This window comes from Equus przewalskii, unplaced genomic scaffold, assembly GCF_037783145.1.
Source record: "Equus przewalskii isolate Varuska unplaced genomic scaffold, EquPr2 ChrUn-13, whole genome shotgun sequence".
NCBI classification, from domain to species: Eukaryota; Metazoa; Chordata; class Mammalia; order Perissodactyla; family Equidae; genus Equus; species Equus przewalskii.
Window position 1 is genome coordinate 6,119,107 of NW_027228750.1, and position 18,044 is coordinate 6,137,150.

Genomic DNA, 18,044 nt, shown 5'->3' on the forward strand with positions numbered 1-18,044 from the left:
TATTTACAAATTGGCCTTCTGACAAAAGATACAATAGAGATGCCTAATTATAATATCAGAAGTACTTACGTAAAACAAGGTTTAAAAACAATAATTTAAAAATAAGGTACTGTGTAAAAACTAAGATGGAGTTTGTATATGTGTCAATTTAAAAGCCTACTGTTTCCCCTAGATTAAGGTCAATGTGTGCAAACAGCTCAGCCTTGATATTGAAACACTGCCACTCAGCAAAGAGGAGATTCAGTTCCTCAGAATAAATTGTATATTAGGGTGCTATATTTGCCACGTTTCTGTTTTTAAGCACTTTGGCCATTTATTGGTAGCTTACCCCAGGTTTGGTTTTTGGTTTTTCATTTACTTACTGACTTGAAATTTAAGGCTGATTCAATTTTTCAAAATGGAAATACCAACAACTCTGCTTGTATAGCCCAGATTGCTTCTGCTTTTACACAAGATCCATCTGGCTATCTAAATGAGGGCAGAAACTGGGAAGCGAGGTGTTAAGTTCCAGAGATCCAAATCAGAGATGTTTACATATAGACTAAAAGGACCATATCTTATATTGATCAAAGCAGTTACCCACAGCAAAATTTCAGGTGTAGAAGACAGTATACAACCAATCGCCAACCAGACACCTCACTACCCAGGCAGAGCTAATGACCTATTATGTCAAGATCATTCAGCAATATGACAGTTACTGCTGTGAGGTGAGGGCTGGAGTTTTCCTGTACAGTTAATAATTTAGCAAAAAATTCAAAATAATGGATGACTTTTGGAACCAAAAGAGGAAAGAAATTCTTTTTGGCTAAAAGATCTTGCATTGTCTAAAAATAATAATAAAATTCCAAAGATACTGAGACAATATGGTATGATGAAAAAGTATTAGCTCCAGAACCAGAAAGATACAATGTAACAGTTAACAAGATTCCCAAAAATGTTCATATTTGTTAATGAGGTAATCCCATGTCTAGGAATGTCAGAGCCAAAATAATTTAAAATAATAAAAGAAAAAGAAAAGTAATTATTACGATCGCTTCTGGGTGGTAAATGATTAGTAGTGATTTTTTGTCCTGATTCTTTATAGTCTACAAAACTTCTGAATAGAGAATTGTGGCAGGGCTGAGATTCAAATTTAGGACTAATAACCAAAATCCAGGCTCCAGACCTTTTTGTAATAGAAGGAGAGTTTTGCCAACACCACAAAAGGCCTGTCACTCAGCAAAGATGAAGCTGACTTACATTTCGGTCCTTACAAAGAATCTCAAACAACAGGGCACTCCCTCAATTTATTTATTTTGAACAACAAAATAGCGTTACAGAAAGCAATCTGGTAAGAAGACAGACTGGAAAGGGTAAGCCTCAGGCCAGAGAAGCGGAACTGCCTGAAGAAATGTGATGACAAGAGGGCACGAAGAACCACAGACACTTCCTGAACTTTTCCAGAGTCAGTCAAATTAGGCAGAATGAAGTTAATGGGGGGATCTGAGGAAAAGTTCTTAGAGCATTGCTTGAAATTCTGTTATCTGCAGTCATATAGGAAGTTAAGAGGAAAATATCACTGAGTAGGTTTAGCAGGGATAATTCCGCACGTCAGTATAGTATAATTTCATACAGTTAATCAGATAACTTTCCTGACATCTACCTATTATATAATGGGAAAATGCCAAGTGGTGGGGAGTGCCAGTAAGGGAGAGGGTGCTGAGACTAGACAGTCAGAAGACAGGGGAAAATAATACCGAGAAGTAAAAATGAGGATGGGATAGGAGGAAAAAAAGGTGGGGCAGAAGCAGAAGGAGTTACCAAATGTTAACTCCACTTGAGAATCTTACCCAAGTCCAGCCCTGAACCCTCTTTCCCTAAAGCCAATGATGCTGTCATTTAAATGTCTTATCCCAGACATGCTACTTCATTCTGACCAAATTAGTAGTGATAATGACCAAACTAGCCAGCATTCCTAGGTTAAGTGTAAAAAATTCAGAAATATTTCATAAGGATAAATCCGAGATGTCAAAGAAAGAATTCATATAATTTTATACTTTATAAAACTATGTACACATTCAGTTTATGGGGAATTATATAAATAATAACGTCATATCTCTCTCCTTTATTGGACTTTGTTTCCAAAGCTTAAGTGTAAAAAAAGGACACATAAGGGGCTGGCGTACTGGGTAAGTTCACATGTTCCACTTCGGCAGCCTGGGGTTTGTGGGTTCATAGCCTGGGCATGGACATATACGCTGCTCATGAAGCCATGCTGTGGGCAGCATCCCATATACAAAATACAGGAAGATTGGCACAGATGTTAGCTCACCAAAAAAAAAAGGACACATAACTTGCTTAATTCAACTGGGTAAGGTCATTTTGTGCTTGTGTTATGTTTTAAAAAGAGAAGGTTTTTGTTGTTGTTGTTTTTAAAAAAACATAGGGGTGCATATGCTACTTTGGATTGTTGATTTCAAATTGTTTGGGTAGATACCCAGTAGTGGGATAGCTGGGTCGTATGGTAACTCTATTTTTAGGTTTTTGATAAATCTCCATACTGTTTTCCATAGTAGCTGCACCAGTTTGCATTCCCACCAGCAGTGTATGAGGGTTCTCTTCTCTTCACACCCTCTCCAACATTTTTATTTTTAGTCTTAGTGATTATAGCCATTTTAACAGGCTATAACAGGTGGTATCTTAGTGTAGTTTGGTTTGCATTTCCCTGATGATTAGTGATGTTGAACATGTTTTCATGTGTTTATTGGCCATCTGTATACCTTCTTTGGAAAAATTTCTGTTCATATCCTCTGCCCATTTTTTGATTGGGCTGTTTGTTTTTTTATTGTTCAGTTGTGTGAGTTCCTTATATATTATGGAGATTAACCCCTTGTCAGATATGTGATTTGCAAATATTTTCTCCCAATTGGTGGGTTGTCTCTTTGTTTTGATTCTAGTTTCTTTTGCCTTGCAGAAGCTCTTTAGTCTGATGAACTCCCACTTGCTTATTTTTTCTTTTGTTTCCCTTGTCTGAGAAGACATGGTATTTGAGAAGATCTTTTTTAGTTCAGTGTCAAAGAGTGTACTACTGATATTATCTTCCAGGAGTTTTATGGTTTCAGGACATATCTTCAAGTCTTTGATCCATTTTGAGTTTATTTTTGTGTATGGCATGAGACAGTGATCTACCTTCATTCTTTTGCATGTGGCTGTCCAGTTTTCCCAACAGCATTTATTGAAGAGACTGTCTTTTCTCCACTGTATGTTCTTGGCACCTTTGTTGAAGATTAGCTGTCCATAGATGTGTGGTTTTATTTCTGGGCTTTCAGTTCTGTTACATTGATCTGTGTGCCTGTTTTTGTACCAGTATCTTGCCATTTTGGTCACTATGGCTTTGTAGTACATTTTGAAGTCAGGGATTATGATGCCTCCAGCTGTGTTCTTTTTTCTCAGGATTGCCTTAGCAATTCAGGGTCTTTGGTTGCCCCATATGAATTTTAGGATTCTTTGCTCTATTTCTGTGAAGAATGTCATTGGGATTCTGATTGGAATTGCATTCAATCTGTAGATTGCTTTGGGTAGTATGGACATTTTAACTATGTTTATTCTCCCAATCCATGAGCATGGAATCTCTTTCCATCTCTTTATGTCATTATCAATTTCTTTCAGTAATGCCTTATAATTTTCATTGTATAAGTCCTTCACCTCCTTGGTTAAATTTATTCCTAGGTATTTTATTCTTTTAGTTGTGATTGCAAATATAATTGTATTCTTGAGTTCTCTTTCTGTAAGTTCATTATTGGAATATAGAAAAGCAACTGATTTTTGTAAAGTTGATTCTGTACCCTGTAACTTTACTGTAGTTGTTAATTATTTCTATTAGTTTTCTGATGAATTTTTTGGGGATTTCTATATATAAGATCATGTTGTCTGCAACAGCGAGAGTTTCACTTCTTCACTCTCTATTTGGATACCTTTTAGTCCTTTCTCTTGCCTAACTGCTCTGGCCAAAACCTCCAGTACTATGTTGAATAAGAGTGGTGATAGTGGGCACCCTTGTCTTGTTCTCAGGGGGATGGCGTTCACTTTTTGCCCATTGAGTATGATGTTGGCTGTGCGTTTGTCATACATGGCCTTTATTATGTTGACGTAATTTTCTTCTATCCCCATTTTGTTAAGAGTTTTTATCATAAATGGCTGTGGGATCTTGTCAAATACTTTCTCTGCATCTACTGAGATGATCATGTGGTTTTTACTCCTCAATTTGTTGATGTGGTATATCATGTTGATTGATTTGCGGATGTTGAACCATCCCTGTGTCCCTGGTATGAATCCCACTTGATCATGATGTATATGATCCTTTTGATGTATTGCTGAATTCAGGTTGCGAAAATCTTGTTGAGGGTTTTTGCATCTATGTTCATCAGCAATATTGGCCTGTAGTTTTCCTTTTATGTGCTGTCCTTGTCAGGCTTTAGTATCAGAGTGATGTTGGCCTCATAGAATGTGTTAGGAAGCGTTCCATCTTCCCTAATTTCTTGGAACAGCTTGAGAAGGATGGGTATTAAATCCTCAAAAAGACGAGGTTTTAAAAAGTCAACTCCTAGTTGAAACATATATCCCAAATAAGTTCAAATGATCATCAATTTTAGCTTCCCCTCCCTCTATACTTTTCTAATTCTCACTGACAAAAAACTAAATTTTACTCATTTCTCTTTTTCCTTGTCAAATCTGGGAAAGAAAACTGTGTGTTCCTCTTGAACCTTTCCACTACGGTGAAACTCTTCTTCAGTCAAAAGACACAGAGTTGTCTTCCAGTCTGGAAAGTGTTTTACTGATTAACGTAAATTTGAACATTTTTCCTCAGCATTGGTAACAGACCAATTCTATCCCCATAGCCGGCTAGGTAGAGTCTAAATTACTGGCCTAAAGAGCTAGAAAATTAATAATGTATAACAGCAAAATACAGAACTATTTAAGTATCCTGGGGTTGCAAAGTACAGAAATAAAAATTGTAATAGATTAATCCTAGAAAAATCTCTGAAGGAGATAAGTTTAGGATTGACTTTTGAAGAAGCATGGCAAATACTCTACTCTGCTATAATGTAGTATGCACATTGGGCACCAATGAGAAATGAGTTTGGAAAGATAAGAGTTGACTGAGCTGTTAGAGGATATTAAATGTCAGAACAGAGAATAACCATAGCAAGGAAAGAACACAATGCTCTATTGAGTTAATTTCCTTAAAATCCAAATGATCACAAGTCAATAAATAGTGAAAATGTTTATTTTACAAGAAAGCATAACAATAAGATCAACATAAGACAATTACTTTGAATTTTAAAGACAAACATGTTTCCTATTTCTATAACAACTTAAATCATTAACTTTCAAGTGTGAAACTGACTTAATAACTAGCTAGTTAATTCCATCAGATAAAAACTAAAATGGCGTATTTTCACTCCTCAGAAAATAAGATGCTCACACAAGGCAAATGAAAAATCTGCAGCCTATGTCCATATGCATTTAATTTTACCACAGAGGCTGAAGTTTTACCTAGATTGAATAAGCTTCTCTACCTTTTTGAACTTCAGCTTTCATTACATTTTTAAACAAACATATAGCAAAAGATGGAGAGAGATTTTAGAAAATTGAAACAAAAGTCAAAGGCTAAATTCCTTGAAAGAAAGGAAATGAATCATTCCCTTTTGTATCTCAGCCTGGCATGGGGCTTAGTACATAGTAGGCATGCAAGGAACATTTGCTAATGAAATGCAAAGGCCTTGCCAACTAGAGGATTAATGCTTGGAAGAATCCCAAGCTAGGTTCCTGGACCAAATATCTGAAAATGTTCTCAATTCTACAACATCATATTGTACTTTCCAACAAGTCCTAAGTGCTAAACCAACTCTGTAATCCAATCAAATGCAACAGTAGTACTATATCCTTTGCATTTTATCTTTGAAATCTGGATCCAAGAGATTTTTAGCACATAAACCAGCTGGCAGCAAAACTTATCCAGTCTCCAAAGTTCCCTTTTATCCCTATTTATAAGTTAAAATATAATCAAATTAGAGTCCTAGACTAATGATAACCTGCATGCTAATCCGAGATCCATCAATAATTAGCTACGTGACCTTGAGCATATCACTTTTCTCCAAGTCTCAGTTTTCTCATCCACAAAATGAGAAAAAAGGGCATTTAAAAGCATTCCTTGGGGAAGTGTATCGATGACTGCAATTTACTTTGAAGTGCATAAAAATTAGGATAGACTGATGGATGGATAGAGGCATGGATTAATATATAATAAAGACAGTAGAGTAAAAAGTTCAAAATAATAATCTAGGTGGTGGATACATCTCCTCCACAGAAAAAACCCTGGTCAAACTCCCAACCTCTCATCTTTCCTATTCCTGAAAATGGTACCACCCCTCATCTAGTAGCTCAAAGCAAAATATCATAAGTTATTCTGAATTCCTCTTCTTCTCTCACCTGCCATCAGTCAGCAAGTACTGTTAGCTCCTCTTCCAAAACATTTCTCAAATCCATCCACTTCATTTCACTGCCACTCCTCCTCACTGGTCCAAGCCATCATTATCTTTCACCTGAACTAAATAGTCTCCCTTCTTCCACTCCTGCCCACTTTCCAATGGCACTAAGAATAAATAAAATCCAAGCCCCTCGTGATGGCTTACAGACCCCCACTGGCCCCTGTCTACTTCTGTGATCTCATCCCTATCACTTTCTCCCTCTCATTTCCTAGGTGCCACCCACAGTGGCCTTTCTATTCCTATAACACACCAAGTTCCTACATTAAGGCCTTTGTACTTCACAATTCCCTCTGACTGGGATGTTTTTCCCCAAAATTTTCACTTGGCAGACTCCTTCCTTCTAGTCATTCAATTTGCAGCTTTCACGTGCCTTCCTCAGGGCGGTCCTCCCTAACCACCCAGTCTAAACAGGACACTCTCTCATCACCCTGATCTATTCTTCCTAGAGCAGCAGAGTGGACCACTTATGAGCACAGACTCTGCGGTCACACTGCCCGGATTCAGCAGCCAGCTCTGTACTTTCCTAACTAGCTTCTCTGTGCCTTGGTTTTCTCATATGTAAAATGGATATAATACTACTTCATAGAGTCACCGTGAGACTAAATAAATATGAAGGAGAACACTTAAAAGCAATGCCTGGCACATAATAAGGGCTGTGGAGTCTTTGCAATCATTATTATGACATTAGTTTATGTCTTCTTGTTTATTATCGATTTCTCAGTTGGAATGTTAACTCCATAAAGAGATCGTTTGCCTCATTTACTGATACATCCCCAATGCCTAGAAAATTGTCAAGCACTTAGCAGATGCTCCATAAATACCTGCTACATGAAAACATTATTATGCGCTGACATTTGATTGTGGTACTATTTCATTTGCCCTCGGTAAACATTTATTTACAAGGTAGTGTTTTTTCTTTGGCTTTTATTTTTGTAAAGATTGGCCCTGAGCTAACATGTGTTGCCAATCCTTTTTTCCTTCTTCTCCTCAAAGCCCCCCCAGTAAACAGTTGTATATTCTAGTTGTAGGTCCTTTTGGTTGTGCTATGTGGGACGCCACCTCAACATGGCTTGATGAGCGGTGCCACGTCTACACCCAGGATCCAAACTGGCAAAACTTCAGAACGACGAAGCAGAGCGCACAAACTTAACCACTTGGCCACAGGGCTGGCCCGTCGTATTTTTTTCTCTTGCTTAAGTTTCAGAAATTATTTGAAAGAAATAAAGCCAGAAAGTAATAAAAACACTGTATCTTGAAGATTCCATTAATTTCTTAATTTGTAATTTAAAAATTCTTCTTTCTCATTTAAAAAAATAATAATAATTTAAAAATAAACATGTTTAAAACAAAACAAGTCAGTCTCCTTTTCCTTCCTACCTTTGCTAAAGCATTAATAGGTTTAGCTCTCACCTGTTCATTTTATACTAATAGTATAATATCTATATCATATATCTTTCTTAGAATATTTAGCAAAATTAAAAGAGATCATTTAAAAACAGCTAGGATTAGAGAATGATAAATCCACTCTCTTTAACGTATCTACCTCTTCTGTCTGAGGAGGGCCACACAGACCCCTGCACTAAAAGGGACACAAGTTAAAGCAAAGTGACGGTGCTTGGGGGGGGGGGGGGGGGCGTGAGCAGAAACTGTAAACAGACACATCCCCTACTGCGGCGCTGGGGCCTGAGGGAATTATACCTTAAGAAGCTTTGGTTATCTGTCATATTAATTGTTGAAAGAATAAAAAAACGTATTAATCTACAATTTAATACGTTATAAAGATGACCATTTTAATGTACTGAGATGTTTCTTAAATAATAACATGGCTATATTTATCACTATAAAATATATCTCAGTTTCCTAGGGCTGCTATAATACAGTACCACAAACTAGGTGGCTTAAAACCACAGAGTGTACTCTCTCACAGTGCTGGAGGCCAGAGGTCCAAACTCAAGGCATCAGCAGGGCCATGCTCTCTCTGGGACTCTGGGTGGAATCCTTCTTTGCCTCCTCCTAGCTTCTGGGGGTGGCCACCAACCCCTGGCACTCCCTGGCTTGTAGCTGCAGCATTTCAAGCTCTGCCTCTGTAGTCACATGGCATCATGTACCTGGGTCTCTTCTCTTCTTAAGAGCCCACCCTACTCAGGAGCCTTCATCCTAACTAATTCCATCTGCAACGACCCTATTTCGAAACCGCGGTACTAGGGATTAGGACTTCAACATACCTTTTAGGGGCAAACAATTCAATGCAAAACATATACCTAGGTATATATTGCATCATTACCTAAAGTTACAAACTTTCAATTCATCAAGATATTATTTATCTTTAAGGTAGACAGAATACATTTCTGAAGTTTGATAATTAATAAAATGGGCCATACTTATTTCTGGTCCCAGCTCTAGGACTATGTTATTTCTATGGTTGAATTAACAGCTTTATAATTATGAAAAATATAATTAGGTCAGTGATCTAAGAAAGTAAACACTCTTTTTTTTCTCTTGAGGAAAATTAGCCCTGAGCTAATTTCCACTGCCAATCCTCCTCTTTTTTTTTGCTGAGGAAGATTGGCCCTGAGCTAACATCCAAGGCCATCTTCCTCTATTTTATATGTAGGACACCTGCCACAGCATGGCTTGCTAAGTGGTGCATAGGTCCACACCCAGGATCCGAACCAGAGAACCCTGGGCTGCCAAAGTGGAGCACACGAACGTAACCACTATGCCACCAGGCCGGCCCCTAAGAAAGTAAATATTCTAAACCTGTTACAAACAAGTGTCATGAATAAAATAACAATGATGAGGGGGCCATTTTGGTTATAATTTCACCTCTGTCTGTTAACATAATAAAGACAACTAGTCCTAAAATGTGATGTACAAAGTAAAATTACATGTATCGAATCCTGTGTTTCTATTTAGTTACATTATTTTTAAAAACAAATAAACAACAACAACAAGCAGATACACTTTCTCCCCCTAGTGAAGAGATTCTTACAGCAACTGGAAGTAAAAGCTCTAGGCAAGAGAGGGACTTGGCCAACTGTATGTGTGGACCACACTCCAGCACAGCTCGTCTTTTGGAATGATTGTTTCGAGCCACGAACTTATGACCAGCTCTTTGAGGTTGTACCACTGCTGAAAGAGAGGGGCCTCCAGAGAAGCACAAAGAAGAAACTCTAATCCTATCCCTGAATCTAGTCTGGGCCCAAAAGTTAGAAAATGGCCACAGGAGGGCTGTGAGCTTTTTTTTTTTTGGAGGAAGATCAGCCCTGAGCTAACTGCTGCCAATCCTCCTCTTTTTTCTGAGGAAGGCTGGCCCTGAGCTAACATCCATGCCCATCTTCCTCTACTTTATACATGGGACGCCTACCACAGCACGGCGTGCCAAGCGGTGCCATGTCCACACCCAGGATCCAAACCAGCGAACCCAGGGCCGCGGAAGCGGAACGTGTGCACTTAACCACTGCACCACCGGGCGGGCCCCCAAGGGCTGTGAGCTTCTAATATCGTTTGCATAGATGCTTCTTCAATCACCACCAGTGCTGGTGACGCAGAGAAACAGTATCTTAGGAGGTGACAAGTTTGCAAACTGTAGGTAATAAGACAAATTATACCTACTCCCATTCCGTGTTTTTTTGTAATGACAAAATATCTCTATATTGTTTACTTATAAAAGGTTCCTTAATGCATTAAAAGTGCTGATGAAATTCTCACCTGCATTATATCACTTTAACAGTGGATTAATATGCCACATTTTAACAATTTTTTATTCTTTCATTTAGTAAGAAATTATCCTAAGATACTATCTATCAGCCTTTCAAAGATCCATTCCCAGTTTTTAAAAAAAAATATAATAGAGTTTGTGGGGCCGGCCCCGTGGCCGAGTTCTTAAGTTCGTGTGCTCCACTGAGGCAGCCCAGGGTGTGGCCAGTTCGAATCCTGGGCGCGGACATGGTACCGCTCATCAGGCCATGCTGAGGTGGCATCCCACATTGCCACAATTAGAAGGACCCGCAACTAAGAATATACAACTGTGTACTGGGTGGCTTTGGGCAGAAAAAGGAAAAAAAAATCTTTAAAAAAAATAGAGAGTTTGTTTACTAAATTAGTCCAGTTTGAACCTCTAAAACAATGCTATCAAATAAACAGTAAAATATCATCTATCTTGAGACCAGGCTTCTAGAATATTTCCAAATCCAGAAATAGGAAACAACATATACACACAAGTTCTGGGGGTAAAGAGCAGCTCCTGATTATCTAAGTAAGAACAAATATAACAGAAAATAAAGGAATACCACCCTAGGTCTACACGCGACCCCCTGAAATTAGACAATCCACCAGGGAGAAGTAAAGAAGCACTACAATTGGCTGGCAGGATCTCTGCAAGGTCAGTTTTTTCTCTGGAAAGCAGAGAAGTGTGGGAGAAGCAATCAGAGTAAAGAGAAAACAAAACTGGAGAGATGAGTAGAGAGTGAACAGCTGATCAAAGGCAGCTGAGGAGGGCGAGGCTGTGAGCTATCGACACAGACAGGCCAGATCTATAGTCTGCACCTTAGCAGTTCCTACAGGCGTAGGCAGGAGCTACAGGAGAAAAGAGAAAGATACCACCTATGCCCCAGGATTCTAGCCTTTGATGCTTAGCGCATTTACACAGTAACAAGCCACTCCATGTACAAGCAACTACAATAGTCTGTGCAACGTTTATACATGAAAAATACGACAGAATAAAATGTATACGTTTATAATAGTCATCCCTTAACAAAGAATTCAATCTTATTCTAACGTAAAATGTACTGGGGGGAGGGCTGCGGACCATGAACTACAGCTACAAATGGTCCCCTCAGGAAATCCTCATATATCACAGTTATCCCTCCCTTTTTTACCTTCTTTGCCTCCATCTCTATCCCAGAAAATGTGAACCCAAACTTTTTCATGAGGAAAAGGCACATAAGCATAAATAAAATAAAATTCCAGAGTGTTCTAATAAGGTTGATAACACACAGAAACTTACAATTTCACATAATTCCCAGAAGAGGGAATCAAACAGGGCTGCTGAATCTCTTGGAGACTAGAGCTGTAGGATAATTCCAGAATGATTCTGGACCTTGGGAAGAGGACTTTGTGGCCCCTCCCTCCAGCGCTCTGCTATTAACACTACTCAGCACTACATCATGCATCATTTTTTTCTGCTTACTCATAGTTTCTTCTCCCATAATTTCAGTTTGTACACGGTTTAGCATGGCCTCGCCAACCCTGACTCTCCCTCCCCACCCCCACAATCAGTGGTGCATTTGGTAAATGCTTACAACTCCCACCACAGCCGTGACAACAGTGAAAACAGAGCTCGGATGATAAGTGCAGTAGCAAACCATTTATAGTATTTCCACCAGACAGACAGGAGAGATGTAAAAAACTCAAGAGCATAGATAGTAGTAAAATGTAGTAAAATAATTAGGGAATGATGTGGAATCTAGGGGGGAAAAAAACTCATAGAAACTGAGCAGAATGGTGGTTGCCAGCAGCTGGGAGGTGACAGGAAATGGGGAGAGGCCGGTCAAAGGGCAGGAACTTTCAGTTTTAAGAATAAGGTCTGAAGATCTACTGTATAACATAGTGACTACAGTCGATAATACTATATTGTATAATTGAAATCTGCTAAAAGAGTAGAACTTAAGTGTTCTCACCCCCTTCCCAAAAAGTAAATAAGTGAGGTGATGGATGTGTTAATTAACTCGATTGTGGAAACCCTTTCACAATGTATATATACATCAAATTATACACTTTATATATACACTTCAAATAAATTACAATTTTGACAGTTGTACCTCGATAAAGCTGAAAATAATAAGGAAATGATTAATTTTGAGTATTAAGTACCTTTGTTATTAATATAATTTATTAGAATTTTATGCAGCTTAATTGTTTTAAATGACTGTATTGGACAGCTAACTTGCAAAATTCCTGAAAATTTAACCATCAATCTTGCGAAAGAGTACAGCCAGTTCCAGTGCATCACTGTAAAACCTCTCGGCTGAAGTTCCTACCCCTAATTGGAAATTCTTTTCTTTTGACTTAGTTCAAGTCCCCAGGAAAGATCCTTACTGGCCCCATTCATCTTTTTAAGCCACAGAAATCACAGGCTGCTGACCAGCCTATGAACTGGTTGCTTCAGTTGAGGTGCCCTCCCTGCCCAGGGTACCTGTGGCTCGCAAGAGAGGCTGAGATCAGTGACATAAAACACAGATGTCTCAGCAGCAGAGATGGGCAGGTAGGACAGACACAAGCTAACCTAATACAAAAGGTCACTACAGATGTTAAGTCCGTCGGCCCTATGATCATTTAAACTACAGGCCATGTCAAAAGAGAAGCTCACAGAAATGACAATGAGTTATCAAGAAAGGGTCAAACTGCATTTAAAATACTGTATTTGAAAAGAGTGTGTGGGAGAGATCTCATCAAGACGGCAGCGTAAGCAGACTCTGAAGTCATCTCCTCCAACGAACACAACCAGGTTACAACTATCTTTGGAAAAATTACGCTGGAGAGAAAACTGAAAACTCGACAAAAAGAACCCCCACAACAAGGGACAGTCCTGACTAAGGAGGAAGAGGCAGAAATTCCTGCTGGAGAGGAAAACAAGAGTGTGTGGGAAAGGGTCAGCTGGCACTCAACATCCTTCTTCCTTATAGTATACCTTCCTGAAATGCAGAGGTTGATAAACTAAAACTATATTTTCCAGACTCTTTTAGTATTCGGGATGCAAATGTGACTCCATCATTAAGATGCAGGACACAAGATATGGAAGGAAGAAGTGAAGCTGAGCCCCAACAGTCTGTAGCTGTTAGCTGCTTTCAACCACCAAAGAAGATCATGGACATGTTAGTGTCCAGTCTCCAGCTTTGAGGGTGTTGAGGGACAGTGGCAGAAGCAGTAGTGCCAGAGTGAGCATTCCAGCATCTAGTCACTAGTTCACAGGCATCAAGGAGAAGTTGTCACAGCAGTGGCCAGATGCTACATTCCAGATTAAAAGCAGTTATGATGGCAATAGCAGTGACTGTTGTGATCCCCTTGATCACAGCTACAGTGGTATTTTCTTGCCATGGTTTCAGTGGCAACCTCCTGATTGTCACTTTCCTCACTGTGGCAGAGGTGGCAGCTCCTGTGGCGAGTTGCCCCAAGGTGTCCTGGAAGTCAGTCTCAGAAGCCTGGCCTAGAGCCCAGCCCTCCAGCCCTTTCAAAGATTCCCTAAGCAACTAATTCCCTGCACGACATCCCTTTCTGTCTCCTACAGGAAACCCTGCAAAGGAGTAGATGGTAGACGGGTTGTAGAAAGATTTTTTCATATCTACACTCGTGCTGTTCTTTCACAGACATACAAAGGGCGCAAGCAAGACGTCACCATTCTGATTAGTCTTACCTAATAAATACAGAATCTCCCCAGAACTGCTGCCTCAATCCCCTTTCTTCAGTTTTGCCTCAAACAGGCGAGTACTTTCTCCTCTGCTGTGGCCAGCTCTCTGTGGCCTGAGACATCTACTTGTCCTGTACCCAGCAGCACAGTCCCTCCTACCAGTCATGTCACTGACATCAACCATCATTACAGCCAGACAAGTTCAAGGATCCTCAGCCAATAACCGCTCACCCACCACATCCCTGAGCAGTCCCTAGCCCTGAACCTCTTCTTCCCCACTGCATCCCCAAGTCAGTCGGGGAAGAAAAAATAAAAGCATAGCTGGCTCTAATCCAGACTTGTAGCATCACCCCTCCAGAAAGGGGCAAGGACAGCGATAGCAGTCTGCCCTACAGCCCCCATTCAGAAGGATTCTACTGAATGCACTGTGAAGAATCTTTCTGATAAGAAAAATAATTTTTCAAAGCTAAACCAACTAACAAGAACAAACACTTAAGTATTCAGCTGTTACACCAGCTAACAATTTTCTCACTATTTAAATCTTAACCACAAGCTACAGCATTATGGAAGGCTAAAAATGCCCTGAAAACCTGTGGCATGTAATGATTAAAATTCTTTCTTGCGCTCCAACTTCTGGGTTACCACTGCCTCTGACGACACTCATGCGTGCTGATGGCCTGACAAACTGAGTCACCACGTTATACTTAATTCCAAAAGAATGCACATTTCATAAAGAGACAGAGTATCTTTAACAGGTTCATTCTTTTTCACTAATTTCCTACAGAAATTCTTATGCCAAAAACTAAAACAATAAAGGAAGGTGAGTTCTAGTCCCCGCTCTGCCAGCCTCATGCTGACTCCTGAGCAGAGTTACCTGCCATTGTTGAGCCTCAACTTACTTATCTGTAGACTAAAGATATGGGCTGGATTGCTATGGCTTCTTCCAGGTGAGTGACTGACTTTCAGCCCAAAGAGGAAACATAACAGCACAAACACTTGAAGAATTAAGAGGCGCCAATCCTCCATACTTGCTTGAACTGCCCTTTCAAAGGAACCAGCTTACTGTGCAGTACTTGAAGCCTGGAAGAAGAGATCTACTTAAAAACAATGAGTTCTTCTTCTATCTAGCTTGCCTAAATTTTATTTAAGCAACGTATACTCTGAAAAGAGTCTGCAGACTTATGAAAAATTCCTAATTCCAAAATATATTCATTTCTACATTCATCAGAACATTTTCTATGCTACCTGTCTCAAGATAAGTGTGCTACCACCTTCCTGGGGAGTGAATTATAGAGCAAGCGGACAGGAAACACGAGAACAAGATATTATTTCCAATCTCAAGTATACAATTTTCACAAGTATATTTATCCTAAAAATATCTAGGCGTTTACATATAACTGCTGAAAAGATCACCTTACAAAGGTAGCAAGAATTAATGCTAACTTACTGCTTGATTAGTAATTCTTGGGAATAACTACTTTATCATGCAGTTTAGTCGTACAGACTGACCTGCACTGTCACCAACTTTGTTTAGAAACAGAACCAAGCAATGAAGCTTTTCTTTTAAGTACTTGTCCAATGTCTTAGTGCATTTAACACCCACTCAATTCAGAATTATAAGGTTTTTCCTTTTAAAAGGGAAAAAGGAAGTAAGACAGGTTTTTCAGATATAATGAAATAATATTGTATCCGGAAAGTGAAGGAGGCCTCAAAACTGTTTCAGTGCTTAGTCTTCCCTGTGAGTCTGCTGTAACCATCGGCATGTTAATCTTCCCGAACCCCAGTTTTCATGCATAAAAGAGAGACGATAATACCTGACTCACAGAGAATAATGATATACAAATGTCTTTACAGGAGACATGTATGTCAACATACACACCCTTATAAACCAAATGAGATGGGTGTATAATGCCCTGACATATGACTGTTACCCAGTAAATGGCAGCTAGTATTATTGTGACACGTCCCCAAGTCAGAATATTCCCATTAGACTTAGAGCAAGGTTGTCAACTGAGAGTTGCCAGCAAAGACAGGCTGATATGTCACTCAATCACTGTGAGCTAGCTCTAGTTAGCAAATCTAATTCTATTCAAAGGAAATTAAATTTTTCATTAGTATGTGCATTCCAGCTTAAATCAAACACCGAAATTAGTGAATAGTATCCTCAGCTAAAATTAATAATATTTTGACAAAGTATCCTGCCAAAAGCTACAGAGAGGGGTGAAGATATAGTTCTGTGAGCAGCGGTAGGGAGGCTGTGTTATTTTAACAGATTTCATGGCTTAATTAACCAATATATGGAATTAATATTGGGGAACTCTGGTCACAAGAGGCTTCTGCAGTAGAAGCAGTGATTTTCCAAATATGGTCTAAGATATCCCAAGAGGGACATAAACTAATCTAAAACTACAAGGTCCCCACTATGATTCTTACTGACAAATCACACTATTTTTATGTACAATCAGTGTATTTACCAATAACCTACCAACATTTAACACTCACTAAAGGTCCAACTACCAGATAACACTTGGCAGAACTACAAAACTCCTACAGTGCATGTCACACATAAACAGACAGCTGATATCAGAACTATTATTTCTATGCCACCAAAGTTGAAGACACTAATACAGCAATTAGAATATAAAAAGAACGTGAAAAGACATTCAGAGTACCAGCCCCTCTCTTTCACCCCTCCACCTCTACTCTAAGTCCCTCTGTTCCTCCCAACCCCCCGTGGAGGCAGGAAAAAACTTAACAAAGGTGGTCAGGCTTTATCCTATAATGTCTGCCAAATAACTTTTTTTGTGATTAAACAGATACCACATTACACACTGAAGTAGGGTTTCAAAGTTAAGAGTCGGTGAAGTAGTTCCTTTACGTATAACTTCTATGAGATCATGATTAAAAGGTATTATTAGGGAGCCCTTAGAAATAATACTATAACAATGGAATATCAATTTATGTTTTAAAAGACCATTGTTTTAAAAGCAAAACATCTTGGAAAGCAGTTAGTTTAGAATTTCATTTTCAAAATGGTACACCAATATTAAGTTTTTAAAACTGTATTAACTAGATTAATAATCATTTTCTCAATGCCAAAGATGATTAAATGATCCTTTAAAGTATTCCACCTACCTAAGAACAAGCAGCATTGGTTTAGAGAATCTTATTTGATGCAAAAAAAAAAAAAATCAAAAAACTACAAGCAGTACTTTTAAATTGTGCACAATAAGGTATCAACATCCAATTTTTTAAAGAAACAGCATTAAGATAAAAGCAGTTTTTAGATAAAAAACATAAAAAAATGATAATATTTGAGTAAAATGTCTGAGTAATATCAGTGCCTCAGTTTTGGTCTATAGCCAATATCTGGTATTTTAAAAATGAAAATTTTATGATAACTGTGTACTGCTGTTGGCTTCCAAGTAGGAGAGATTAAATGTTTTAAAAGAGGCCATTTTCTGCAGTGTTGTCTCCCCAGCCTCCCAACTTTTGAGGAACTACCCGTCCCTTATCTCCTGGGGCTCTGACACAGTTATTAATCACATTGTGCTTTCTCTACTCAGCTGACAGAGGAGACACATCATCCAGACATCACCCATCACAGTACCCCATTGCCCGCTCTCCACAATTGGTCCAAGAGATGGGCACAGGACCAAAGTCCCTGCAGGAGATTTGTTACTGGGTTCTAGAAAAAAGATGAGAAGCTTTAAGGACTCTGTATGACTTGGGGTTCACAGCCATCTTTCCTGATACCCTGACAGCTGAGCTGAGAAAGAAGCCAACTTGGAGGAAAAGAGAGCCAAACAGTCCTGATGACCATGAGCCGAGAACGTGAACTCAGCTGTTACTGTCCTACGCCTGGGTCTGCACGTAGGTAAGCCAATAAATTTCTTCTTAGCCTAAAGAACCTCAGTAGAGTTTCTGTCACTTGCTGTAGAATCCTTACAAATATAGAAAACGACAATGTGAATTACAATTTTTTTCCTTCTTGCTTAGATCTAAGCTACGTATCACAAGGTACCTGTTGCAAACTGGACAACATACCCAGAGGACTCTATCTCCAGAACCACTCCAGCAAAGGAGACGTTTAAAAGTTATTTTAT

General features: G+C 39.1%; 1 protein-coding gene across 9 annotated transcripts in view; it reads right to left on the reverse strand.

Annotated features, from left to right (window-relative positions):
* Positions 1-18,044, reverse strand: part of MAGI3 (membrane associated guanylate kinase, WW and PDZ domain containing 3) — a 219,450-nt gene that overhangs the window by 193,671 nt on the left and 7,735 nt on the right. The window contains exon 1 of one of the 9 annotated variants that reach the window (XM_070607889.1): positions 11,539-11,611. The exons of the other annotated variants lie outside the window; for them this stretch is intronic. The gene's annotated coding sequence lies outside the window, so the exon portion shown is untranslated. Of the gene's footprint in view, positions 1-11,538; positions 11,612-18,044 lie in introns of those variants that run through there. 9 annotated transcript variants of the gene reach the window in all.